A 26,599-nucleotide genomic window follows, 5' to 3' on the forward strand; every position below is an offset into this window, starting at 1 on the left:
CGCTACAAGAAAACTTTCTTTAGATTTGTGAGGAGGAAACGCAAGGGAAAAGAGGCTATAGGCACACAGTTGGGTGAAAATGGAGAAATTGTGACAGAGGACAGAAAGAAAGCAGAAAGGCTCAGTGCCTACTTTGCCTCAGTTTTCCCCTGAAAAAGAGAACAGGCTCATCTAGTGATAATAGTAAGCAAGGCAAGACGTCAGGGCTGCTGGTGGACATGAACAAAGAGAAGCACCCGGCTGCATTGTATGAGTACAAATCTCCTGGGCCCCCGAGAGTGCTCAAAGAACTTTCTAGAGATCCTGCAGAGGCTTTGTCTTGGAGGACAGGAGACATGCCACAAGACTGGAGGAGGGCAAATGTTAGCCCTATTTTCAAAAGAGGAAAGAGGGACGACCCAGGAAACTACAGGTCAGTCTATCCCAGGGAAGATACTGCAGAAGATATTAAAGAGATCAATCTACAAGCATCAGAAGGAAAACTTGGAGATCCAGGGAAGTCAGCACGGATTTGTCCCCAACAGGTCCTGCCAGACCAACCTCGTTTTCTTATTTGATTGAGTGACGAGCTTACTGGATTGAGAAATTGTGGTAAATGCGACTTACCTGGATTTCAGTAATGTTCTAACAGACTAACTGGTAAACTAGAGGACTGTGGGCTTGACTCTAGGATAGTGAGGGAGTTGGGAATGTTTAGTCTGGAGAAGAGGAGGTTGAGGGGAAACATAATTGCTCTCTTTAAATATTTGAAAGGCTGCCACTTAAGAGGAGGACAAGTAGCTGTTCCTGTTGGCAGCAGAAGATAGAATTATGCGTTTAAATTGAGAGTGGAAAGGTACCAGCTGGATATTAGGGGAAAATTTTTTAAATCAGCTACCTAGGAAGGTGGTGAGCTCCCCATCACTGGCAGTCTTTAAGCAGAGGCTGGACAAGCACGTCACGGATGCTCTAGACCAGGGATGGAGAACGTCAGGCCGGCGAGGACATTTCCGTGGCCCCTGGGAGCTCCAGGGCCCTGCCAATGAAACGCAGCCCAGCACAGCCCTCCCCGAAACTGTTCCAGAAGCCGCAGCGTGCAGGAACGCTGAGGCGCCCTTTAAACCTCCACTCACCTGTCAGCTGTCGGGCGGCAGGAGGGAGGGAAAGAGGAAGCCATCCGCGTGCATGCGGTTGGGCGAGGCAGGAAGCCTTCAGCCCTGCTGGGCTGCGTGCGCATGTGGGGGAAGGAGGCGGTATGCTGGTGCTCTTTCCTGCCACCCCCCTCGAAGGCCAGCCGCAGCAGCACCAAGCCCAGCCCGGGAGACAACGGCGGCAGCAGCCTGGAGCTGGACTTTTGGGAGCTGGCTGAGGGGGACAAGGAGGAGGCAGGCGGCAAGGAGGAGCTGCTGCTGCTGGAGCCTGGAGGAGGAGGCCTGGACTCATCGCTGCTGGCCTCCCCGTCGCCGCTGCCGCCCCCCGGGCTGGGCTCGATGCTGCTGGCGGAGGCCTTCGAGGGGGGCGGCAGGGAAGACCGCGAACACACCGCCCTTAGATGGCTTCTCCCCTGTATGAATCTTTCGATGTACAGTAAGGAGGCTATTGTGAGAGAAGCACTTTCCACATTCTAAGCATTTATATGGCTTCTCCCCTGTGTGAATCATTTGATGTTGAGTAAGGTGGCTTTTCCTATAGAAGCACTTTCCACACTCCAAGCATTTATACGGCTTCTCTCCTGTGTGAATCTTTTGATGTCTAGTTAGGCTGCCATTATCAGAGAAGCACTTTCCACACTCCAAACATTTATATGGCTTCTTCCCTGTGTGAATCTTTTGATGTCTAGTTAGGTTGCTATTCTGAGAGAAGCCCTTTCCACACTCCAAGCATTTATACGGCTTCTCTCCTGTATGAATCTTTTGATGTCTGGTTAGGGTGCCATTGTTAGAGAAGCACTTTCCACACTCCAAGCATTTATATGGCTTCTTCCCTGTGTGAATATTTTGATGTATGGTTAGGGTGGCATTCACAGAGAAGCACTTTCCACACTCCAAGCATTTATATGGCTTCTCCCCAGTGTGAGTCTTTTGATGAGTAGTTAGATTGATATTCTGAGAGAAGCACTTTCCACACTCCAAGCAATCATATGGCTTCTTCCCTGTGTGAATATTTTGATGTTTGGTTAGGGTGCTATTCAAAGAGAAGCATTTTCCACACTCCAAGCATTTATACAGCTTCTCTCCTGTATGAATCTTTTGATGTCTGGTTAGGGTGCTACTGTGAGAGAAGCACTTTCCACACTCCAAACATTTATATGGCTTCTCCCCTGTGTGAATCTTTCGATGTTCAGTAAGGTAGCTACTGTAAGAGAAGCACTTTCCACACTCCAAGCATTTATATGGCTTCGCCCCTGTATGAACCCTTTTATGTAAAGTTAGGTTGCTATTATGAGAGAAGCACTTTCCACACTCGCAGCATTTATATGGCTTCTGCCCTGTATGAACCCTTTCATGTGCAGTTAGACTACCATTATGAGAGAAGCACTTTCCACACTTCAAGCATTTATATGGCTTCTGCCCTGTATGAATCCTTTCATGTGCAGTTAGACTACCATTCTGAGAGAAGCACATTCCACACACCAAGCATTTATATGGCTTCTCCCCTGCGTGAGTCTTTTGATGTGCAGTAAGGTTGCCATTCAGAGAGAAGCATTTTCCACACTCCAAGCATTTATATGGCTTCTGCCCTGTGTGAACCCTCTGATGTGTAGTCAGGCTGCTATTATGAGAGAAGCACTTTCCACACTCCCAGCATCTATATGGCTTCTCCCTTGTATGAATCCTTTCATGTGTAATTAGGCTCTGAGTATGAGAGAAGCACTTTCCACACGCCAAGCATTTATATGGCTTCTCCCCTGACTGTATCCTTTCATGTGTTTTTAGTGCACTACTTCCAAAATTGCAGCTCAACCCTTTCTTCTCCATTGAACCCTTACGCCTTCTCTTTCTTTTCTGTGTTTCATTTTGGGCCGAGACCTCTGGCTTATTTGTGCTCTGACAGCCAACCAATTCCTTCCTCTTCTTCTCTTTTACTTTCCATTTCCTTCTGCAATCCTTCTTTGGTACTGTTTGATCCCCAGATTTCACTTCCACCTGCTGATCTTTATCTTTTTTCAAAACTCTCCTTCCTAATTCCTTTTCACTCAGCATCTCCCTCACATCTGCAACTGCATAAGAGAGAACAGAAATTAAGTAAGAATGAACCGACCCCAAATACCAGTAATCAGGTAAAGTCAGTAGTGAATGGCATTTCCTATAATGGAAGCCACAGTCCTGGACAAATGTCAGCAAAATTTAACCACACACTAGGATGACTTGGAAAAAGAGAAAAAGATGACCAAAGGAAGGGGCAGAAAGCTGCTCTTGAGACCACATTCAGGTTAGTATTTTTTCTGGTGCTTATTCAGGAAAATTACAGAAAGAGAATAGGGAAAGAAATGTTTTTGTTTGTTTGTTTGTTTGTTTTTAAATCATGACAAAAGGAATGAAAGATGGAAAGATGGCCTGAGAATTGTCCGGCTGTCCTCAACCAGGACTTTCTCGGCCTTGCCCAGGACTGATGGGACTCCCTCTCAGAGGAGATCAGGGCCCTACAGGACCTGTCACAGTTCTGCAGGGCCTGTAAAACTGAGATGCTCTGCCAGGCCTATGCTTGAGGGCTGAAATGGTTTACACAAAGCCTGCCTCCCTATCTCCCCCGACGTTCTTCCTACCATCTATGTGGGGGAGCCTGACTGCCTTTTCAGGTTGGCCAAAGTCCTATAATTGAAACAGAGCACCACTGATGTTATATTTCAATCTGGAACTATTGTTTTTAAATTAATTATGTATTGAATTGATTGTTTTATTATGTTTTAATCATATCATTGATGTTAGTCGCCCTGAGCCTGGCTTAAGCCAGGATAGAGGGCAAGATACAAATCTAAATCTAAATAAAACAAATAAACAAATCTAGAGATTGAAGACATGGACAGACAAGGTAGCTCTTTCTACAAACCTGCAAAATGATCTAGGCTTGCAGAAAAATCTGGCGAAAAGAAACATTGGGGCGTAGAACACCCAAAATAATAGAAGTAGTGCCTGTAACATAAGACACACATGCCTTCAGTGGCCATTGCAAGGCCATCACACAGTACTGTCAGCCTTCAAGCCTTGGTTTCTGTCAGTTAGAGGCACAGGCAGGCAACAGTGCCCAGCCAGCACCACACAACTGGGCCCATCCTGGCAGCTGAGCAGGCACATTACTAGGCCAGATTTCTTCCAGGTAGAAGGAAAGCTGAAGTGGGGGGGGGGGAATAAAGGTAGGTTGGCTGGTAGGTAGGAAAGAGAGACGAATGAACAGAATGATGAGGAAATGGGGATTGCCACAAGGAAGGAAACAGGTAATAGTGTTGGACAGGGGATATGGTGGGACATCAGTTGCCCCCAGAAACTATGCCAACTATTCAAGGAACTGGACCATCCTGGACCAAGGAACCCCGACTCCCCGCTCCAGCCCAGTGCCATGTGCTTTTAGTATTCAAAGCTATGGTTGGTGGTGAAAAGTGCCACAGCAAAGAGGGGATGGGAAATATCTCCCCTCTACAAAACAGCTGCAAAAAAGGCTTATGCGGTCTTATGGTCTATCCACAGAGGCACAACATGTAAATTGAAAGATGTCATAGTCTTGCTGTATTCTAAATAGGTCAGGCTGCACCCAGACTACTGTGTGCAGTTCTGGAGGCCTCAATGCAAAAGGGATGTGGACAGAATGGAGTGGGTGAAGAGCAGAGTGACAAGGAGGATCAGGGCCCTGGAGGCCAAGCCCTACGAGGATAGGCTGAGGAACTTGGGAATGTTCAGTCAGGAACAGATTGAGTGGGGACACAATTGCTCTCTTGATGTATTTGAAAGTCTGTCCCATACCCAATAATGAGTATCAATTAGGGACGGAAAGGCTAAATAGTAATTTTATTTGATAATAAGACTAGTGCAGCCTTTCTCGTTGGAATGGGCTGGGGGGTGATGAGCTCCCCCTTGCTGGCAGTCTAAATGCAACAGTCAGATGAACACTTGTCTGGGATGATCTAGAATGATCGTGCATTGAGCACAGTTGGAGTAGATGGCATGTATGGCCCTTTCCAACTCTAGGATTCTAACCTAACCAGATATTGTACCTCTCTCCACATCAGAGCCCTCTTCATCAACACAAATCTCTTTACCACAAGGGAATAATTAATGCTTTCATTTTCAGGCATTGTAATTTCCATACCCATGGGAGCTCCAATATTTTGTCTGTGATGGATTGAAGTGTGCTCTGAAATTCAACAAAGAAAAGGGAAGATGCCGCCCCCTCTCTTCCATGTTCATAATTAAAGGGAAAAGATCCTTACCCAAAGAGGCCATTGTCTCATAACTTTCCTTCATCACTTCCCAGTAGAGTTTCCTTTGGTCTGGATCCAGCAAAACCCATTCCTCCCCAGTGAAGAAGACTGCTACATCCTCAAAGGACACTGGGGATCTCTGAAAGAAGAAAATATGTCAATGTTCGTCATCGATTCCTGTCCTCCAGTATTCAAGAAAGAAGAAAGGATCCGTTTGGACACTCAGTGTGAAGCAGGCAAGCAGTATTTTCAATATATTTTTAACTTAAAATGATGTTTTTTATGTAACATTTGCTAATTAAAATCTAGTTTCCACATCAGTTAGTTGGGAAGTAGAAAAACCTTTTGCGAAAACGTCGTGGCCAACCGGCAGTAAAAGTCTGGGCTGAACGCCAATAATCTTCGAAAAAAGTAAATAACATTGGATCCTTTTCAAGGATGCTTTTAATGGCTTTAAGGTCCACTCTCTCAATGCCTCCTCTATCTCTTCCACTTCCACAGAATTCCCCGCCCCCCATTCATGCTGTTGATGAAGTCACCTTTCCAGCAGAGGTGCGAGAGCAGAATTCTCCCTCAGGCTGGGGGAAACGAGAAAGAAGAGAGAACCCGTGGAACTGCCCATTCCATGCACTTCCTTCTCCGCCTTCCGGAAAAACCACCCCATGGACACCTAGGAAAGGCAGGGTTGACTTCTCTGGTGCTCGCAAGGTCGTCTGGAAAATGTAGTTCCCTGCAACTAGACCCAAACAGAATACAAAACCTGAAGTATTTGGGAAAATAAAGTTTCATTGTTTATTTGTCACTGTGTGGGGCAGCTTCACATGTATATCAATCTTTGCTGTTTTCTGAAACCACCTGCTTGGGTGATTTCTGTCCCCTTCAGGCTTAATACAAAACTTACCTCACAGCAGTGACTTTGGGACCCCACAGGGAGGAAAGGCAGTAGGACGTTTGTTATACGTTTCATTTTGCCTATAGTCTGCCTGGAAATACTGACCTCTGAGGCTGTTCCTTTGTACAGTATTGCCGCAAACCTTTCATCAGAAAGCAGAGATAGGACTGTAAACACCGTGCTGGAAAATTCCTGGAGAGTTGGTGCAGCTTCCTACCCTCAGAACATCTTGTCACTGAAGGGAAGGCTTATACCACAAAAACAAAACTGAAAGCCGTAAATTTTCCAGCTGATTCTCCCCAAGGTGTGGTGCCTCAGGAGGGTTGCAGGCCTTTCCCAGCCTTGCAAACAAAGACCCTCCGGGTTAAACCCTTTTTCTAACTCCACGGATGGAACTCCAGACTTTCTAGATGCAGAACAGGAGCTCTGCCACTGAGAGAGGAGCCTTCCTCTGGCCTAGTCAAATCAAGAAGACCTTCTCCTTCTATCAGCCTCAGTCACTCAAACAAAGGACTGTGGAAGAGCCACTCTGCATCAAAATGGAAAGGACAGAGAAGAAAATAGGAGCTGCATGGATTTCTTGTTAGCTGCAATGTTACTGGAGATTGTCCATCTATCCCAATCAGAGCCCTCTTGATCAACAGATTGCTCTTTACAGCATGAAATGTTGAATGCTCTCTTTTTCAGATGCTGTAAGATTCCAGTTGTGGGACCTCCACCCTTTCCTTTGTGGCAAATATAACTATGTCCAGAAATTCAAGAGGGCCAACGGAAGCTGTCTCGGGTCATGCTGTTAAAGTAAAGTAGGCTCTTCCTGAGAAGTGATATATTATCTTATTCAGCCAGTTACCCAATAAGCAGGACTCAAAGATTCCTACCAAAGTAGGCTTTCTACGGAAAGGTGACAGTAAATTTATAAACAGTGGGTTTCATTTTACCATTTATTTCACATAAAATGTATGCATGTGAATATTTACACACTTTCAAAACATGTCATAAAGTACAAACATTATGATTCTTTTACATGTCATATACGCAAGCAATCTTAAACAACCTTAAGCAGTTTCTATATTTCTTTATATTTCTCTATATAAGAGTTCAAACCCTAAACTTGTAATGTACTTTCATTCAGGAATATAACAGTTACAGAAATCCTGTAAAATATGATTAGTACCAAGGGAAAAAAGACCTGTCATAGTTAAAAGCATCTTAATTCAGAGTACCTGAAATGTAAGGCATAAATTGTAGTAATCCAAGTATTATCTCATATTATTTCTAAATCTCACCAGCTCATATGCTTAGTTTAGGGAGCTTTGTAAAGGCTTAAACATAAATTAGGACCTTTATTCATTTTCAGGATATGCAAACCTTTTTCTGTAAGGACATAGTATTATTCCAATAGTTCATCTTTGGGATATGCAAAGGTCAGAGAATCTCTGGTTCCTAGTTTATATGAGAGCTGTAGTCAAAAAGCTCTTTAAATAGTCCATGTCAGTTTTAGGAAACCATGGAGAATTCTTACATTATTCTCAGCCTATGTAAAGGCCTCTGATCCATGTTAGGAACAGGTTTATGTGTATGCAAAGCTGAAATCAGTCAGTGCTTTGTAGCTATGTGTAGCTTTATTATTCAAGAGTTGTTCTGAAACCTCTGAAGTCTCCCTATATGCCAATTGTAGAGAGATCTGTATGTGAACCTACAGTTCTGTGCAAGAGTTTCTGTGTATGCACTATCATGTCACTGAGTGCAGAAGCTTCCCCTGTTTTGTTGGGAAAACGTCTGGCTCTTGCCCTGAGAGATATCTCTGGTTGGTTAGAGGAATCTCCAAGAGTATCTCCATGAATTATATTCTTAGTCTCTTCAGCTCTGTGAAGGACCTGTATTAAGGAAGCTCTGGGTTTCACAACTTCCATGTTTTGCAAGGAAAGCCAAGCTAGACCATTTAGATCTTTTAGTGAGAACCCATCAATCCTTGCTAGAATTAATGAGATGATAGTGTTTCCAAATATGGAATGATCCAATACTCTTAGATCCACATTAAGGTTAGTAGGAATTCTAAGAGCCTCCATCTTATGGAATAGTCTGCAAGCATTCATCTCAGTCATCTTGAAATGAGTCTCCTTCAAGAGGAGTCTTTCCCATTCTCACAATGAAGCTTGTGAAATGTTAGAGTTCCATCTCACGCAAGGAATTGAATGATGGAATGAGCCATGGCCAGACAGACATGCTGCCCTCCGATAACTCAGTTCTTACGTCTCATGCAAGAGACGGAGAAAGCAAATGGACAGACAACCATTGTTGTCCTCCACTCACACTTCTGCCTTCTGTGTGTTTGGCTCTCCCTTATATCCTCTCCAGATCTATGGTTATCTAAGGGGAGATGTTCCTGCAGTATGTGGCAGGGCTTCCATACCCCTGGTTATGGTGCTCTTGCACCTGGGAATCCTTGGAAAGCTTGTCTCCTGCACCTGTGGAATATAGGGTTGTGGTGCTTCTGTACCTGTAGAATGGGAGGTTTGTCCTTGACAATGCGTTAGCACTGCATCTTTGGCAAGGATACAATAAGGAGAATAATCTATTTCTCTAGGTTAGCAGCTGCGAGAAAGGCTAACCTACCACACCATTACATCATACAGTTCACAGTCAGCACTTTCACAGGGTATTTAAACATCTCCTCACTTCTTATCTGACCTTGAAAGGAGCTCTTACTCCTAGAGGAGCAAGACCCTTTAGTTCATGACATTGCTCCAAGACAGCACTATCAGCTCAACTCATAAAACTAAGTGAATCTCTTTGCCTCTGATAAGTAGTGCTGGTGTTTCACACGTCCACATGGCAGGCGACTATACCCAGCTCATGACCTTGTAACAGAGAGCTGCAAACCATGCCCTCCTCAGAGAAGTACTGAGAACAAGCACTGAATAATCATTACAATAATATATCACAGCATTATTCTGCTTCATTTTATACATCTAAGAGTTTGATATGAGATTCTATGAGCATATTATTCTTCATGTTGATCCTAGCCCATGACAAAGCTGCCACCCCCACCCTTCTCTTCTGCATTCACAATAAAAAGGAAAAATCCTTACCCAGAGAGGCCACATTCTCAGAATTTTCCTCCATAACTTCCCAGAAGAGTTTTCTTTGGCCTGGATCCAGCAGAGCCCATTCCTCCTCCGTGAAGAACACGGCTACCTCCTCAAGAGACAGCAGAGATCTCTGAAAGAGGAAATGATGGCCCATTTGATCATCTATTCCTGTCCCCAAGCATTCAAGAAACAAAGAAGAATCCCATTGACCAGTCAACCGACTAAAAGAATTATGTACATCAAACCAACAGCAATGACAATTGTATACGTTGTTTTTTCCCAATCTCTGACAAGTAGAATATACTGAAAGTTTCCAAGAAATACAAATTCAGAAAAATGCACAGAAGTGGGCTTCTTTTGGCCAAGTCCAATTAAATGGGTGGGGGGGGGGAGGAATGACCAATTTGACTGTATACCAGTCAAATTCAACAACAGAATGACCTTTCACGTGTAACTGCAAACATACACAGAAATCGTAATTTCGTAGGTTTCTGCTTTAAACATCTTTTTCTGCAGAAGCTTTCTGTGCTACTCTTAAGTTTGCATCCATCTTAGCAAATGTTAATTGGCCTAATTTAGGCCATCTTGTCTTTGGTTCTCTTCCCCCCCCCCCAACAAACCCAGGCCCTATGAACCTCAGGGCTTGGCGGGTGAGAGATGCAGGATAAAGAACACTCAGCACTCTGCTGCCGAAGAGGAGGCTGTAGTTGGTTCCTTATTCCCAGTTCGTTCCCTATTCCCAGTTCCTTATTCACATTTCCTAGTTGCTGAATGATTTTGATGACAATTCCTAAGCTCTGCACCCCAAAATATGGATTGGATCACCAAATATTATACACCCCCACATTCAGGGGACTGTGCTCTTTGAGATGGCGCATGCTGGGTCCTGGTCCAAAGTCTGGTTCTTGTGCCAGCGGCTCCCAAGTGGGGTGACCCAGGACGGATGCACATACAGACACGGCACCCCAAAATAATCTTTGGACCACCCCAAATGACACATCCCCACACTCCAGAGACTGTTCCCTCCAAGAAGGCATACAGCGGTGCCTGGTGCAAACACTGGTTCTGGCACTACTGCCTTCTTTTTGGGTCGTCCCCCCACCCCAGAAACCTATATTGCAAAGAAGTTTTGAATAGGGAACTACTGTCCCCTGCAAGAGGACATGCAGTGGTGCTCGGTCCATACACTGGTTCTGGTATCACCTGTTTCTATTTGTGGTGGCCCCTGAAAATCCTGTATTGTGAAGAAATGTTTGGGACATTTGTGAGCCTTCTGCACCCTAAAATTAAGTTTTGAGCACTACATCTCATACACCACATATCATACATTCAGGGTACTATGGAGAGCAGGTTTTGCAATTTAAATTGGGTTGCAAACGAAATGGAAAAAATGGATTTTCTAGATGTTGGTATGTAACCAGGCCAATTATTTCATTTGTCTATGTAATGTCTTTTCTTGAGATGGGGGGAGGGGGGGCTATGTGACAAGGCCAAGTAAACCCCATTTCCCAAACTTGAAATTAGGGTGTGTGTGTGCAGTAGTAGGTCTATTTAACAGTTAAAATGTAGAAAGTGACTTTAAAAACGAAGGATGTATTATTTCAACTTTGTTATGAAACTGTGATAAGGACATTATCTGATGACTCAAATCATTCTGATATCCTCAAAGCACCCTTTCAATGTCCATTTCAGAATCACTATAAAAAGCTGCGGAGGCACACGCCAATTGGGTTCTCGTTTATTTGCCAATGGACCACCATGGATGCTGCTTATTACTGTTGCAGTCAAAACTCCATACAGAAATACAGACCAATTTGACCCACGGAACTTCCCAGCTGAGATCTCAGTGCTTAGCATTACGTATGTCGCGAGCTCAATTTTCAACTTTAAACACATTATTATGCTTTATTGTAATTGAATATCTATGAAGTAAAAATCCTGATGTCTTCTTTAAATTGTAAGGAAGTCCCCTGTGCAAGCACCGGGTCATTACTAACCCATGGGGTGATGTCACATCCCAACATTTACTAGGCAGACTTTGTATATGGGGTGGTATGCCATAGCCTTCACCAGTCATGTACACTTTACCACCAGCAAACTGGGTCCTCATTTTACCCACCTCAGAAGGGTGCATGGCTGAGTCAACCTTGAGTCGGCTACCTGGACCCGACTTCTGTCAGGATCAAAGTCAGGTAATGAGCAGAGCTAGGACTGCAGTACTGCAGCTTAATCCTCTGTGCCACGGGGCTCCTAATGTGCTTTCTACTTGCTCATAAAGTCAACAGGAAAAAAAATAAGAATAAGAATCCATTCCTCCCTTCTCCCCACCCCAACAGTGCAACACATGAACAACTACATATAATAAACAATTATGTCTTCTCCTCTCCAGATACAAAATTGTTGGCATAACTTATAACACAGGACAACATTTTGTTTGCGTCCATAAATTTGGCATGAAGGGCCGCTGGCATCTATATGATGGACTGCAGGAACTACAGAGCTCAGGACATGGCAACATAGAGGCTACAGAAGCTGGCTTCAGCAGTATTCTCAAACGACATCCATTTCCCAACCACATTGTTGCTGTATGTCAGTCATGCACCTAATGTTCCTTGCCTCACCTGGAGAATAGACTCCCATTTCCAGGGACAGTCAATAAAAAGTATCTGAAATAAGTATGCAGTTCCAATTTTGTATGATTTATTATTTTATGGTCCATATACACTAGGCTCACAGTTAACTGTATTGTCAGCTTCCTGGGCATCATGGCCACCAGTGGCCAAGGGGATGTAAATATATTTTTTTGTTCTTTAAACATAAGGGTATAGCCTCCTTGGGGCTTTCAAAGTTGGCTCCCAGGAAAAGTCCTTTACAGTTTCTTATTCAAATTTTCCATGGCTTTGGACCAGGACACAGCATATGCCCTCTTGGATGCCAGAAGCGGTGTCTGGACCGGGCACCCCTGTTTGTCTTCTTGGAGGGGACAGTCTCTGGAGTGTGGGGATGTGTCATTTGGGGTGGTCCAAAGGTTATTTTGGGGTGCAGTGTCTGTATGTGCATCTGTCCTGGGTCACCCCACTTGGGAGGCACTGGTACAAGAACCGGACTGTGGACCAGGATCCAGAATGCGTCATCTCGAAGAGCACAGTCCCCTAAATGTGGGGGTGTATGATATGTGGTGGTCCAATCCATATTTTGGGGTGCAGAGCTTGTGCATTGTCCTCAAAATCATTCAGGAACTAGGAAATGTGAATAAGGAACTGGGAATAGGGAACAAACTGGGAATAAGGAACCAACTTCAGCCTCCTAGTTCCTGAATGATTTTGAGGACATTTCAAAAGCTCTGGACCCCAAGATATGGATTGGACCACCACATGTCATACACCCCCACATTCAGGGGACTGTGCCCTTCGAGATGGCACATGCTGGGTCCTGGTCCAAAGTCCGGTTCTTGTGCCAGCAGCTCCCAAGTGGGGTGACCCGGGACAGATGCCCATACAGGCACTGCACCCCAAAATAATCTTTGGACCACCCCAAATGACGTATCCCCACACTCCAGACACTGTCCCCCCCAAGAAAACATACAGCGGTGCCCGGTCCAAACACTGGTTCTGGTGCCATTGGCTTCTTTTTGTTTCCCCCCCCCCCAGAAACCTGTATAGCAAAGAGGTTTTGAATAAGGAACTGGAGCTCTGCACCCCAAAATATGGATTGGACCACCACATATCATACACCCCCTCATTCAGGGGACCGTGCCCCTCGAGATGGTGCATGCTGGGTCCTGGTCCAAAGTCTGGTTCTTGTGCCAGTGGCTCCCAAGTGGGGTGCCCCCAGGACAGATGCCCATACAGGCACTGCACCCCAAAATAATCTTTGGACCACCCCAAATGACACATCCCCACACTCCAGACACTGTCCCCTCCAAGACGACATACAGCGGTGCTCGGTGCAAACACCGGTTCTGACACCACTGCCTTCTTTTTGGGTCCCCCCCCCCGAAACCTGTGTTGCAAAGAAGTTTTGTACAGGGAACTACTGTCCCCTGCAAAAGGACATACAGTGGTGTATTACCCATGGTTAGGTAAGGAAATGATTCCAATAGGCAAGTGTTGGGGGAAACAAAGTATGCAGTTTTATTAAACAAAAAATACACCCTTTTACCCAGGCTAAGTAATCTTTTACCCTTTATCCAGGCTGAATCCGAAATAAGGATGGGAAGTTGTCTCCTGGGAGGCAAGCAAGCCGCTTCTTCTCTGGCAGCCGTCCAGACGCCCTCCTCCTGGCTGGCTGGCTTATCTGAAGCCCTCCCCTTCTTTTAACAGAGTGAAAACTAACCTTTTCCCCCATCACCAGGTGCTCATCATTTACAGTGCTGTGTGAAAGTTAACTCCCTAATGACCTGAGATTGCTCTCACATGGGGAAGGGCTGCATTGACCACCATCTACCTCCTCGTAGTACAATGGTCTTCCGCAGTTTCCACTACAAGTGGTGCTTGGTCCACACACTGGTTCTGGTATCACCTGTTTCAATTTGTGGTGGCCCCTGAAAATCCTGTATTGTGAAGAAATGTTTGGGACATTTGAGCCTTCTGCACCCCAAAATTAAGTTTTGAGCATCACATATCATACACCACATATCATACATTCAGGGTACTGTGCTCTTCAAGGGGGTTTGTGCTGGGTCCTGGTTCAAAGGCCAATTGTTCTGCCAGCTGCTCCTAAGTGTGGCGGCTCCAGGACAAATGAGAAGTTATCAGCTCCCTTAGCATTTGTGTTAAAAGCCCACTTGCAGGTCACTTAATAACTGACAGCAGTTACCTAAGTAATTAAAATTCTATTCAGGAATCTTGGAATCATTCCTTCTTCCTGGGAAAACTCTCCTCAAAACCATTTCACTCATCTGGAAATGTATAGCGAATACTTAACAGTACTTTTCCCGAATAATCTGGGTATTGTGCCTCTCTATTTCTATCACCTGTCCTTTCTAACTAAATGTTCAAAGGTAATATAAAAGCAATCAGTTTATTGTCCCTGGCAATGTTTCCTTGCCAGTGAAGGTTGTGTTAGAACATATTGCTGATTCCCCCAAATTAAGAGAAGACCCATCTAACTGGTGTAACACTGTCATTGTATGCGGTTTGTTAAAATGCCATCTCAAAGGGCACAGTCCCCTGAATGTGGAGTTGTATGATATGTGGTGGTCCAATCCATATTTTGGGGTGCAGAGCTCCAGTTCCTTATTCAAAACCTCTTTGCAATACAGGTTTCTGGGGGGGACACCCAAAAAGAAGCCAATGGCACCAGAACCGGTGTTTGGACCGGGCACCGCTGTATGTCTTCTTGGAGGGGACAGTGTCTGGAGTGTGGGGATGTGTCATTTGGGGTGGTCCAAAGATTATTTTCGCTGCAACTGAGCCCCCGTGTCTGCATGTGCCTTGGTCCTGGGGGCACCTCACTTGGGAGCCGCTGGCACAAGAACCGGACTGTGGACCAGGACCCAGCATGTGCCATCTCGAAGGGCACAGTCCCCTGAATGTGGAGGTGTATGATATGTGGTGGTCCAATCCATATTTCGGGGTGCAAAGCTCCAGTTCCTTATTCAAAACCTCTTTGAAATACAGGTTTCTGGGGGGGGACCCAAAATGATGCCAATGGCACCAGAACCGGTGTTTGGTCCGGGCACCGCTGTATGTCTTCTTGGAGGGGACAGTGTCTGGAGTGTGGGGATATGTCATTTGGGGTGGTCCAAAGATTATTTTGGGTTGCAGTGCCTGTATGGGCATCTGTCCCGGGTCACCCCACTTGGGAGCCGCTGGCACAAGAACCGAACTTTGGACCAGGACCCAGCATGTGCCATATTGAAGGGCACGGTCCCCTGAATGTGGGGGTGTATGATATGTGGTGGTCCAGTCCATATTTTGGGGTGCAGAGCTCCAGTTCCTTATTCAAAACCTCTTTGCTATACAGGTTTCGGGGGGGGGGACCCAAAAAGATGCCAATGACACCAGAACCAGTGTTTGGACCGGGCACTGCTGTATGTCTTCTTGGCGGGAACAGTCTCTGGAGTGTGGGGATGTGTCATTTGGGGTGATCCAAAGATTATTTTGGGGTGCAGGGTCTGTATGGGCATCTGTCCTGGGTCACCCCACTTGGGAGCTGCTGGTACAAGAATCGGACTGTGGACCAGGACCCAGCGTGCACCATCTCGAAGGGCACAGTCCCCTGAATGTGGGGGTGGATGACATGTGGTGGTCCAATCCATATCTTGGGGTCCAGAGCTTTTGAAATGTCCTCAAAATCATTCAGGAACTTGGAAATCTGAATAAGGAACTGGGAATAGGGAACGAACTGGGAATAAGGAACCAACTTCAGCCTCCTAAATCCCTCTTAGTATTTTGCTAGGAAAAAGTGAGGCCAGCAGGAAAAGACAAAGACCCAACAAGAGATGGGTTGACTCAACAAAGGAAGCCACAGCCCTCGGTTGGCAAGATCTGAGCAAGGCTGTTAAAGATAGGATGTTTTGGAGGGCATTGATGCATAGGGTCGCCATGAGTCGGAAGCGACTTAACACACACAATATTTGGCAATGGAAGTGCCGGTTCTCTGCAGACGAGCCCAAAAGGAAGAGGCAGGACAGGCGGGGGGGGGGGTGAATTAGGTCCCCTCCATTGACAAACCTGCAGACCAGCAGCCAGTTCAGAGCCCTTCTGAGGCTCCTGGGGATCCTACAGCAGAGAAAACAACAGCAGGCACTGGAAATACAACTAGCCAACTGTGGCCAAACGAGCCACGGGGGGGGGGGGGCAGAAACTGGCCCCGAGCCCCGCTGGGCCAGATCAAAAGGGTCCGCCCAGCAGTCAAGAGCCAGACGAGCTCAGGCTGGTTGCAGGGAACAAAGTGGGTGGGAACACCAACCCCAGACCTGCTGCACGAGACCCTCCACGGACTCACCTCCCCTGCAGACGTGCAGAAGCCCGGGTCTCCCTCCCCCCGGGTTGGGGGGCCAGACAGGGGAGAGGCCCCGAGGGACTCCATGTGGGCCAGGTTTCCTTCTGCCGCTCTGGGAAAAGCCTGGCGGAGGCAGAGGGGGCCTCGATGGTGCTCGCAGCGCCTTCTGGGAAATGTAGTTCCCTGCAACAACCAGACCCGGAAGGAAGAACAGAGGCCGTTGGAAAGAGGCGGTTTCCTCGCTCGGCTTCTGGGCCTGGGGGGAGCAGCTGCCTCCTCTGACGGCCCCCCCTGCAGGGGAGACCAGCTGGAGAGAGGCTGACAAAGGGACAGAGGGCAACGGGGAAGAAACACTTTCCTGCCCAAAACTGTAGGGTTGGTTGCAGCACTTTGTTCTCCCACAGGAAGCTTCGCTTTTCCAGGCATCGACCTATGAAAAGGGAGGGTGACCAGGCCCAGGCTGCTCAGGCCTTGCAAACTGAGGGCCGGAGCTTCCCTTATGAAGTCAAGTTAGGTCTTCCTCTTTTCCTGCCGCCTTCCACTTTTCTTAGCCTTATTGTCTTTTCCCGTAACTCTGGTCTTCTCGTGATGCGACCAAAGTACGATGGCCTCAGTTCAGCCATTGAGCTTCTAGGCTTGACTTGATCCAGAACCCAGTGATTTGTCTTTCCCGCAATCCGCAGCAGGCCTCAAACTCTCCTCCGACACCACATGTCAAAGAATCAGCGAGTGGGAAGGGGCCATACAGGTGCCATCTAGTCCAGCCCCCTGGGGCTCAAGGCAGGATCAGCCCAGAGCAGCAGGGCTCCTTACACATTTCCCACTCGTGACTCCTTTTCTCCTGAAAATTTTTTACACGACCCCGGGTATAGAGGTATATAAAATAGGTATACAAACCAAACATGTACTGATAATAAATCATAAAGAAATTTTCTTTAAAACAATTCTTTGGTGTACATATAACTTTTTCATGACCCCCACATGCGACCCACAGTTTAAGAAGCTTTGGCCTAGACAGAGCATCCCTGACAAGGGTTTGTCCCACGGCAGCTCAGAGACGGTCAGAGGGGGGGAAGCTCACCAGCTTCTTAGGTAGCTGTTTCCACTGCTGAACAACTCTGACTGTGAAATGTTTTTCCTAATATCCAGCCGGTACCTTGCAGCCCGAGGAGCCCCGTGGCACAGAGTGGTAACCTGCAGTACCGCAGTCCAAGCTCTGCTCATGACCTGAGTTCGATCCCAACAGAAGTTGGTTTCAGGTCGCCGGCTCAAGGTCGGCTCAGCCTTCCATCTTTCCGAGGTCGGTAAAATGAGTACCCAGCTTGTAAAGGGAAGATGACTGGGGAAGGCACTGGCAAACCACCCTGAAAACAAAGTCTGCCTAGTAAACGTCGGGATGTGACGCCACCCCATGGGTCAGGAATGAGCCGGTGCTTGCACAGGGGGACCTTTACCTTTTTACTTACCTTGCAGCCCATAATTGAAACCCATTATTGCGAGTCCCATCTTCCACTTCCAAAAGGAACAGGCCCCTGCCTTCCTCTAAGTGACAGCCCTTGAAATACTTAAAGAGAGAAATCATGTACCCCCTCAGCCTTTCTTCGAAGGGCATGTTCATGGTAGGATAGCCAATGTCCAGGTGGGGCCTGGAGATCTCCTGGAACTTGAATGTATCTCCAGGAATTCCCCAGCCTGGAGTTGGCAAACCTAGGTGAAAGAAAGCTCCCGGCAAAGAAAGCAGAGTATATGTTTCCAGACAGCCTTGACCACCCAATATATCTAGGATTTTCCCAGAGCAATTCTAAGCAGGTCTACATGGAAGGGAGTCCCATTTTACTTAATGGAGCTTACTCCTAGGAAAATGTCCTTATGTCTGCACACTTTGTGATCCATTGCTATACATGGAGGTCACCCCCCCACCATTGCAGACAAACTTGAATGTTTGCAAGGCTAATATTTAGATGAGTGCCATTGACAAAGTCCATGATCTGAGACATATGCTCCTCAGGAACCTTTGACCATGACAGAGGGATCTGTCCCCATCTCGAATCATGTGTTCAGAATGGCAAACGGTTTGGTTCTGTCCTTGCTGCCAGGAATGATATGCACAGTCTCGGCGGGGGCTTTTTTAAAATTTTCTTTCCTCTTAAATTAATGTTGTTGTACTTTGTTCCGTTGGATTACGATGTACCTTGTTGCTCAAAGCTGGTGGACAGGGGGGAAACGAAGCATGGCTTGTGAGGAGGCCACGTTTTGAAGTACATGGTGGTGGAAAGCTGACTTACGGTGACCCTGTAAGGTTTCTAAGGTGGTTGAAATTCAGAGGTGGTTTGCCATCGCCTGCCTCTGCATAGCAACCCAGAACTTCCTTGGCGGTCTCCCATCCAAGTACTAACTGGGGCAACTCAGCTTAGCTTCCAAGGTCTGACAAGATAGGCCAATCAGGTCGGGGCTTAAAGTACATAAGTAACATTAAAGGGACAACCCTTTCTGATATTCAGTGGGGCAGGGGTTCCCAGCCTTTATGAAGAAGAGTTGGTTTTTATATCCCACTTTTTCTCTACCTTTAAGCAGTCTCAAACTGGCTTACAATCACTTTCCCTTCCTTTCCCCACAACAGACACCTTGTGAGGCAGGTGGGGCTGAGAGAGTTCTGAGAGAACTGTGACTGGCCCAAGATCACCCAGCAGGCTTCATGGGGAGGAGCGGGGAATCAAACCCAGCTCACCAGATTAGAGTCCGCTGCTCATGTGAAGGAGCAGGGAACCAAGCCCAGTTCTCCAGATTAAAGTCCCCTGCTCTAAACCACTACACCACAAGAGAGCCAGGGTGGCGTAGCGGTTAAGAGCGCTGGTGAAAGATCGGTGGACTCTAATCTGGAGAACTGGGTTTGATTCCCCACTCCTACACAGGAAGCCAGATGGGTGACCTTGGGCCCGTCACAGCTCTCTTGGAGCTCTCTCAGCCCCACCTACCTCACAAGGTGTCTGCTGTGGGGAGGGGAAGGTGACTGTAAGCCGGTTTGATTCTTCCTTAAGTGGTAGAGAAAGTCGGCATACAAAAACCAACTCTTCTTCTTCACATGGAGTCCCTGGGCACAGAGCCACAAAGCGGCTGCCAGAAAATGGGCTGCTGCAGGAGGCAGAGAGCGCCACATAATGGCTGGCACAGCTCACCTTCCATCACACAGTGATGCTTCTCGTCCTGGGGCGGCAGCTGCTGCCAAAGCAATGTTTTTAAAAATCTGAACACCCAATCGAATCTCCAATGGCCAATCAGAAGCCCTGGCTGGGCAATAGTCCCACCTGGCCCCACCCACTTTATAAAACCACTTGGTGGGCACCAGGAAAGGTGTTAGCAGGCACTATGTTGGGTATCCCTGCGGTATAGCATCTGCCAATCAGTCCTACTGAATAACTTGGAGCAAAAGGCACAGTAGTCTTGGGATGGATGGCAATTGCCAGTGTAGCTTCCCATGAGCCACAGAGAGAGTACCACTAGGGTGGCGCCGTACAGAATGCTTCACAAGGTTACCTGGATAATCTGTTAGGGACTATGGCCTCTACCTGTGGGTATAGTTTACTGTAAGTAGGATCCTGCTATGTAATTTTTGCACCATTTAATGTCTAACGCTTTGCTTGAGTTCTGTTTTTAAACTGAAGACCAGTGGCCGGTTCAGAGAGATCTTCTTGAGGATGCTGCTCACTGGGATCAGACACCAGAAAAAGCAACCGCAGGCACAGAAAATGCAGCTAGCAACAGGTGGCCAAACTCCATGTGCATCGAGCCACGGGGGCCACTAATAGGCCAAGAGCCCTGCTGGATCCGATCAGGGGTCCTTTGGGCTTTTAAGAATAAAATAAACCCAGGCTGGATGCAGAGAGAAAATCCCCCACCCCCCTCCCCCCTCGAACCTGCCCGGGGAAGCTCCCCCCTCTCCCTCTGTCTCCCCTCTTCCTCCTTCCCCCCCGCTTCACACGTGTCTTCTCTCCCCTTCTTCTTGCCCAAGATCTGCTGCATGAAATCCTCCCCTCCCCTACAGACGTGCAAAAGCCAGATCCTCCCTCCAGCCGGGGGGAGCCAGAAAGCACAGAGACCCCGAGGGGCTCCATTGCCCACAATTGTCCTTCTCCCTATCTAAGAAGAGCCGCCCCATCCAACACGTGGGAAAGGCAGGGTTGAGATCAATCCTTCTTGCAAGGCCTTCTGGGAAACATAGTTCCCTGCAACAACCAGACCCAGAACAGAGGTCTTTGGGAAGAGGAGGTTTCTCCTGGGTCGGTGTGGCTTCCTCTGACCGCCCCACTTGATGGGAATTAAAAACCCTTGTCAGAGGAAATGGATCGTTGAATATTAATGGTATGAGCGGTAGAAGCTAATTAAGGTTGCACGTACACAATAAAGACTCGGAGTCTTTTCTCTTAGCAAAAATCAACTTTACTTACTAACATCAGGGAAGGGTAACTTGAGTTTAAAATAACAAATTCCTTACTACATTCTAACTTTCCTATCACTTCCCAGATTCATAGCTGGGAGTTCTGCAGCTTAAGAAACACGTGGCTTATATGATATTATAAGTAGCCACATCTTCACATGGTAAGATCTAAAATACAATGGCGGTGGCTTCTTCTTGCTAAACAAAGAAGAAGCTCTTAATATGCGAATACTTTTACAACTGTCCTGTTTAACCAATAGCTAGTTGACACATCCTGTAGGTCACATCACCTTTTGATCTAGTCAGCTTGGTTACAAACAATTGAACCCTTGACTGTCTGAAATACAATGAAACTCGCTACCTAAGACCCAACACCACTGCATGAGGAGAGACCAGCTGGAGAGATGCTGGAAAAGTGACAGAAGGCGAAGGGGAAGGAGAAACCTCTTCTGCCCACAACTGTAAAGTTTGTCACAGCACTTTGATCTCCTGCTGGGAAAGACACTTTCCCAGGCATTGACATACTGATGGGTAGGGTTGGCAGCTCTGGACAGAGATTTGGGAGCGGCGCCTGGGGAGGACATCAGTGGGCTATAGTGCTATGATGGAGCCCACCTTCAGAAGCAGGGCCGTATGAGGCTGCTGGTTGGCCTTTGAAAGCGCTGGTTGCTTGTGCAAGTTTTAAAAAGCATTGCTATGGCACCGACTGCGACTACAGCACAAGGATCTTTGCGGAGTAACTGAAGATAAGTTGCAGCAGCCACTTTGAGGCTGGCTCCGCCACTTGTAGTAGCCATTTTGGGGTAGCCCCACCCGGAGATTGGCAACCCTAGTTTAAACCTAAAACCTTGCTGCGTTGTTGGTCAGTTGCTAGGGAGGGGACCCAAGCTGGAATTCAGTGCATACCTAGTAGGGGATATGAAACGTCCAATGCCAAGATGTGGAGAGCGTAGCAATACCACCGGCATCCATAACCATCAGCATCCACCCGTCACGGCACAGACATCCCTGTGACCGGCAGAGATGGAAGCGGCCAACCAGGGTGCCCTGATGCAGCCACAGATCAGCACACTGTTGCCCACAGGAAGGACACAGCAAAAGGGTAATACAGGCATGAGTGGGAGGGGGCAGGAGAAAGACCCACCAGGGAGCTCTGTGGAGGCAGGTTCGAGTCCCCCTCCTTTATGGCAAGGCAGACTCACAAACCGTGACCTTTATGGCAAGGCAGACTCACAAAGAAAGAAATGTGGTGGTCCCAACCACGTTACCCCTGGCCCAGGCCTCTGTAGAACACTTGGCAGGGCGGCCCTGACGGAAAACCAGAGTCATCCTCTCTTTTTGCAGGGATTCAGGTAAGTGAACGCGAGCAAGATGAGGGAGACCAGCTTTTTGCCCCCTTAAATGAACCTGCCTTTCCCTGGGGTAGTACCTTGGACTACCTGTTGCAGATGCCAGGGACTGACGCTGGAAGCTTCAGCATGCCGAACAGCTGCTCAGCCACCATCCCTCCTTTGGGGGCAGCATACCTTTGAAGACCATTTGTTCAGGGCCAATGGTAGGGGAAGAAGTGGGCCCGTGTGACCCTGCTTGCCTGTCTTCTGGGGGGCTATCTGACGGACCTGTCAGAAAACGGATGCTGGATCAGAGGGTCCTTTGGTCTCACCCAGCACGGTTGCTCTTCCCCTCACAAAGCTCTGGAGTTCACAGGGCAGGTTTCAGCCTCTCGTTCCACTCACAGAGATGACTGAAGTGGGTGGGCTGCATTTAAAGCCCTGCCTGCCCCCCCTTCCCCTGCGATTGCCAACTGCCTGGAGAGAAAATGTCCTGACCTTTTCACACCTCTCCTTTACCTGGCAGGGTGATCTGTCTCCATCCTAGGGAAAGCTTCAGCGTCCCATTTCTACACATGAAGCCTCTGCTAAAGGGACAGGATGTTTTCTTCCAGGCCTGTTGTCAACCACATCCTTCACCCAAGTTTTATATTTGTAAATAAGCAAATATTGGAGAGGCCTTTCCTGCTAACCCTCTGCACAAGGAAGCTGCTGTGAAAAGCAGGATCAGAAAAAAATATTCAGCTGTGGGGAGCTGGGAGTGCCAGCTCCGGGGAGGGGGAACTCCTGGAGATTGGGGGGGGGGGTGCAGCCTGGGGAGAGTGGGGTTTGGGAAGGGGCTTCAATGGGGTGTAAGGCCATGAAGTCCCCCTCCAAAGAGCCCTTTTCTCCAGGGGAACAGCTCTCTGTTGCCGAGAGATGAGTTGTAATAGAAGATCTCCAGGCCCCAGGTGGACCTTGGCAACTCCAGCTGGGGACTGAAATGGCCCCCACATTTTGTCAGTGGGATGAGAAGGTTTCTGTTGGCTTAATGCTGGTTGCTCAGAGCTAAGTGGGCCACAGCTTATTGGCCCGAGACCAGCTGACCCCAAGAGCAGCCCTGGGATTTGGGGTGACTGAAGCAAGATTCAAGCAAGATCAAGGCAAACACGGTTCCTTCCAACGTTGTCTCCGTCACAGGCGGTGGAGAGGTGTTGCTGAGCCACGGTCTTTGCAGAAGAATGAAAATGGCTGATGCCCCTCTGGTCTAGGTTGGAGAGATTGGGGGGCGCCCTCTGCCCTCACCTTCTCTTTTCAGAATGGAGCTGCTTCAAGGGGTCCATGCGACAGGTAGTCAGGTAGGAGTTAAGTACTCCTCCAACAGCTTATTCCTGCAAAGAACTCGATACATGCTCTGTACAACCTGTTACAGCCTAGATAAAATGTACATAGTTGAATTAAAGGGAAAGGTCCCCTGTGCAAGCACTGGGTCATTCCTGACCCATGGGGTGACGTCAAATCCCGACATTTACTAGGCAGACTGTGTTTACGGGTTTGCCAGTGCCTTCCCCAGTCATCTTCCCTTTACCCCCAGCAAGCTGGGTACTCATTTTACCGACCTTGGAAGGTTAGAAGGCTGAGTCAACCTTGAGCCGGCTACCTGAAACTGACTCCCTCTGGGATCGAACTCAGGTCATGAGCAGAGCTTGGACTGCAGTACTGCAGCTTACCACTCTGCGCCACGTAAGCTGTATTGATTTTTAGTTCGGAATTCTGTGTGCTGTGTTCTTGGGTGTTATTTCCCCTGTATTTCCTGCTGCCCTTTCCCCACCCCTATTCCAATCCCATCCTCTGTCTTTTCTCTATCTTTTATAAAGCTCTTTTTTTTTGCTTCACTTAACACTTTTTGTTTCTCTGGGATATTTCTCTGAATCGCTTTCCCTGGAGCCCTGGGATTAATCCCCTTTGAGGTAGCTCAACTGAGACTGGTTAGGATTCTTGCATATGCAGTAAATCACACCAATAAAAGCATTTTCTTAAAAGGAATATTAAAAGGTTCATTTACATACATAAGGCAAAGGAGTAGGTGCAATAAAACAGAAACATGTAAGTTCCTAGCATACACTGACATACATGAAGATAGATAAATCGGCATGAGTGAAGCATCAGGAAGACGATTCTGGCAAGACGGTTCTTGTTCTTCTCTTCATGATGACACTAAGAATCAGGTTTTCCACCACCACCACCTGGTGTTTTTTCATGAGCTAGTTTTCCACCCTCCCTGTCTTTGCTGCTGGCACTTCCCTGGCTTCACGTGAGTAGACCTTTGTTTCCATCACAAACACCAGAGTGATGTTGTGCAGCTAATCTGTGCCAGAAGTGTGTGATTCCCTTCATTTTTGGCACTGCATGGCCCACCATCACCCTGAAGCAGGTGGCCAATTTTGAGGCTCCTAGCTTTAGTTCGGGATGAGTTATGCCAGCCACAGACAACCATAGCTTCCAGTGCACATGCAGGGGGAGGGGACGCTCTGGAAATAACCTTGAATAGGATGGTTCTGTATCAACTTGCAAATTCCTGTCATCATTCAGAGGTGAGAGACCCCTTTGGAAGAGTTATGCCTGCCACAGACAGATGGATGGACAGATGGAGCCTTATATTTAGGTAGAAGCAAAAACAGGAGGGGTATGTCCACTAAAAAAACAACAACACTCTTTTGCCTCGTGAGTTGGATCAGAGCTGAGGCAGCTGAGCTGGGAGTCAGAGCAGGAGACACAGTGGCTGAATGAAAAGGACTTGTTTGCCTGGGGTTGATTGCAGGCCCCACCCTCTCCTGTCAGCTGTTGAGAGGTGGGGCTGCGATCCTTTAAATTGCAAGGCTCCTCCTTGCCGGAGGCAGAGTGGGGTCAGAGTTGAGGCAGAAGTCAGAGCTGCTGGCAAGGTTTGTTGGTTTCAGGTTAGATCAACACATCAAGGTATTTCTGGTGTGAAAAGATTCACTATGAGGGTGATGATGGAGGCTCACAGACCATTTCCAGTCACCTGAAGGAGTGTGCCATGTTTTTTTTTCTCCCTGAGGACAAAATGGACTTCACCTGCCACAAGTATAAATTGGAACTCTTAGAAAGTTCGGAGTCTGGAGGAGAGGATTGCTACTCTCCATGGTATCAAAAAAGGGAGGATTTTGTTAACAGAAGCCCGGAGGCCATGCATAAGGAAGGAGAGACTATTCAGAGGGTCAACAGTGGGGTTGCCTGCCCTAATGAGACTCCTCAGAGCTGAAGCGGGTCAGTGCCTTTCAGTGCCTATGCTCTTAGAATTGACCCCTTCCTGAGAAGTGGTATGTTATCTGATTCAGTTAGTCACCAACTAAGCAGGACTCAATTTACTCACAAAAACAAGTCTTTTTATTGAATAGCTTCAATGTAATATATGTGTATATGCAAGTATTACAAAGTCTTAAAAGCAGTAATAATGTATACAAAAATGCAAGCAAGTTCTACATACGATTTAGTTTTAAAATCCAATACTTAAAATATAACAGTTAAAGAAGTCTGATTTAGTTAAAAGAATCTGATTCACACTATCTAGACTAGTATATAAGTAAATTCATACATGCCAATCCTTTCTGGGATACTCTTAGTCCAAAGACTTAGAGACAGCTAATATTCTAGCCTTTCTTTTATTTATACTGTCAAAAATTACCTATTTACGACTTTGTATGTTTTTTACGGCTTGATATGTATTTTACCACACATCCTCTGTAGCTGCAAGCTTCCTGCAAACTACCATAGAAGGATTTCCTCTTCTAGCATGTTATTTGCTGGTCACAGCTATTTCCTAGACAGTCAGTATTTAGTTTTGTTATAACTCTATAATTATTAATGTTACCAACATCATCTCCTAAAGAACATGATAAAAATGAATATATTTTCAATATTCTACAACTCCTTCATATTTAAACCTTAAAACCCCGTATTTATACAACACCGTTAGGTAATGTTTCAGACAGCTGCAGCTGACCCAGTCACTCTTTGCAGTCATTATTAGTTAACAGATCAGCTAAATACGGCTTGCTAAATACGACAGCGTAAATAACCAAAAGATCGTTTAAATACGTCCTTATGCTTAGAAGACAGTCTTTTCGCTAGGCATGTCTAGGCTTGTCCAATTTTAAATGAAAGACAAGCCTCTAATGGCTTTTCATGGAAAATATGGTTTTACGTTGAAGAATTCTGCAAATGTACAACACGAATACAACAGTTCATATGTTCTAATATATTGAAGCATGTAACAGAGGGTTTCAGGATGTCCCCAAAGGCGTTGAGCAAGATGGTACTCAGCGCCATTAGAACTCAGGGATAGATTCCAGGTCCTTGTGGGGGTGGCAGAGCTGTAAACACTGCCAGCAGAAGAATCACAAGCACAAGGAAGACAGAGGGAGGAGAATAGGGAGACATGAATAAATAGCACCGGAAGGGAAAGGTGTTGGTGACTCCCTGTTGAGAGGTATAGAATGTCATGTG

At 47.0% G+C, this 26,599-nt stretch overlaps 1 pseudogene; it reads right to left on the bottom strand.

Annotated features, from left to right (window-relative positions):
* Positions 1 to 1,418: 1,418 nt before the first annotated feature.
* Positions 1,419 to 26,599, bottom strand: part of LOC130487802 (zinc finger protein 208-like) — a 35,221-nt pseudogene continuing 10,040 nt past the window's right edge.

The sequence above is a fragment of the Euleptes europaea genome, chromosome 1 (genome assembly GCF_029931775.1).
Source record: "Euleptes europaea isolate rEulEur1 chromosome 1, rEulEur1.hap1, whole genome shotgun sequence".
In the NCBI taxonomy this organism is placed as follows: Eukaryota; Metazoa; Chordata; class Lepidosauria; order Squamata; family Sphaerodactylidae; genus Euleptes; species Euleptes europaea.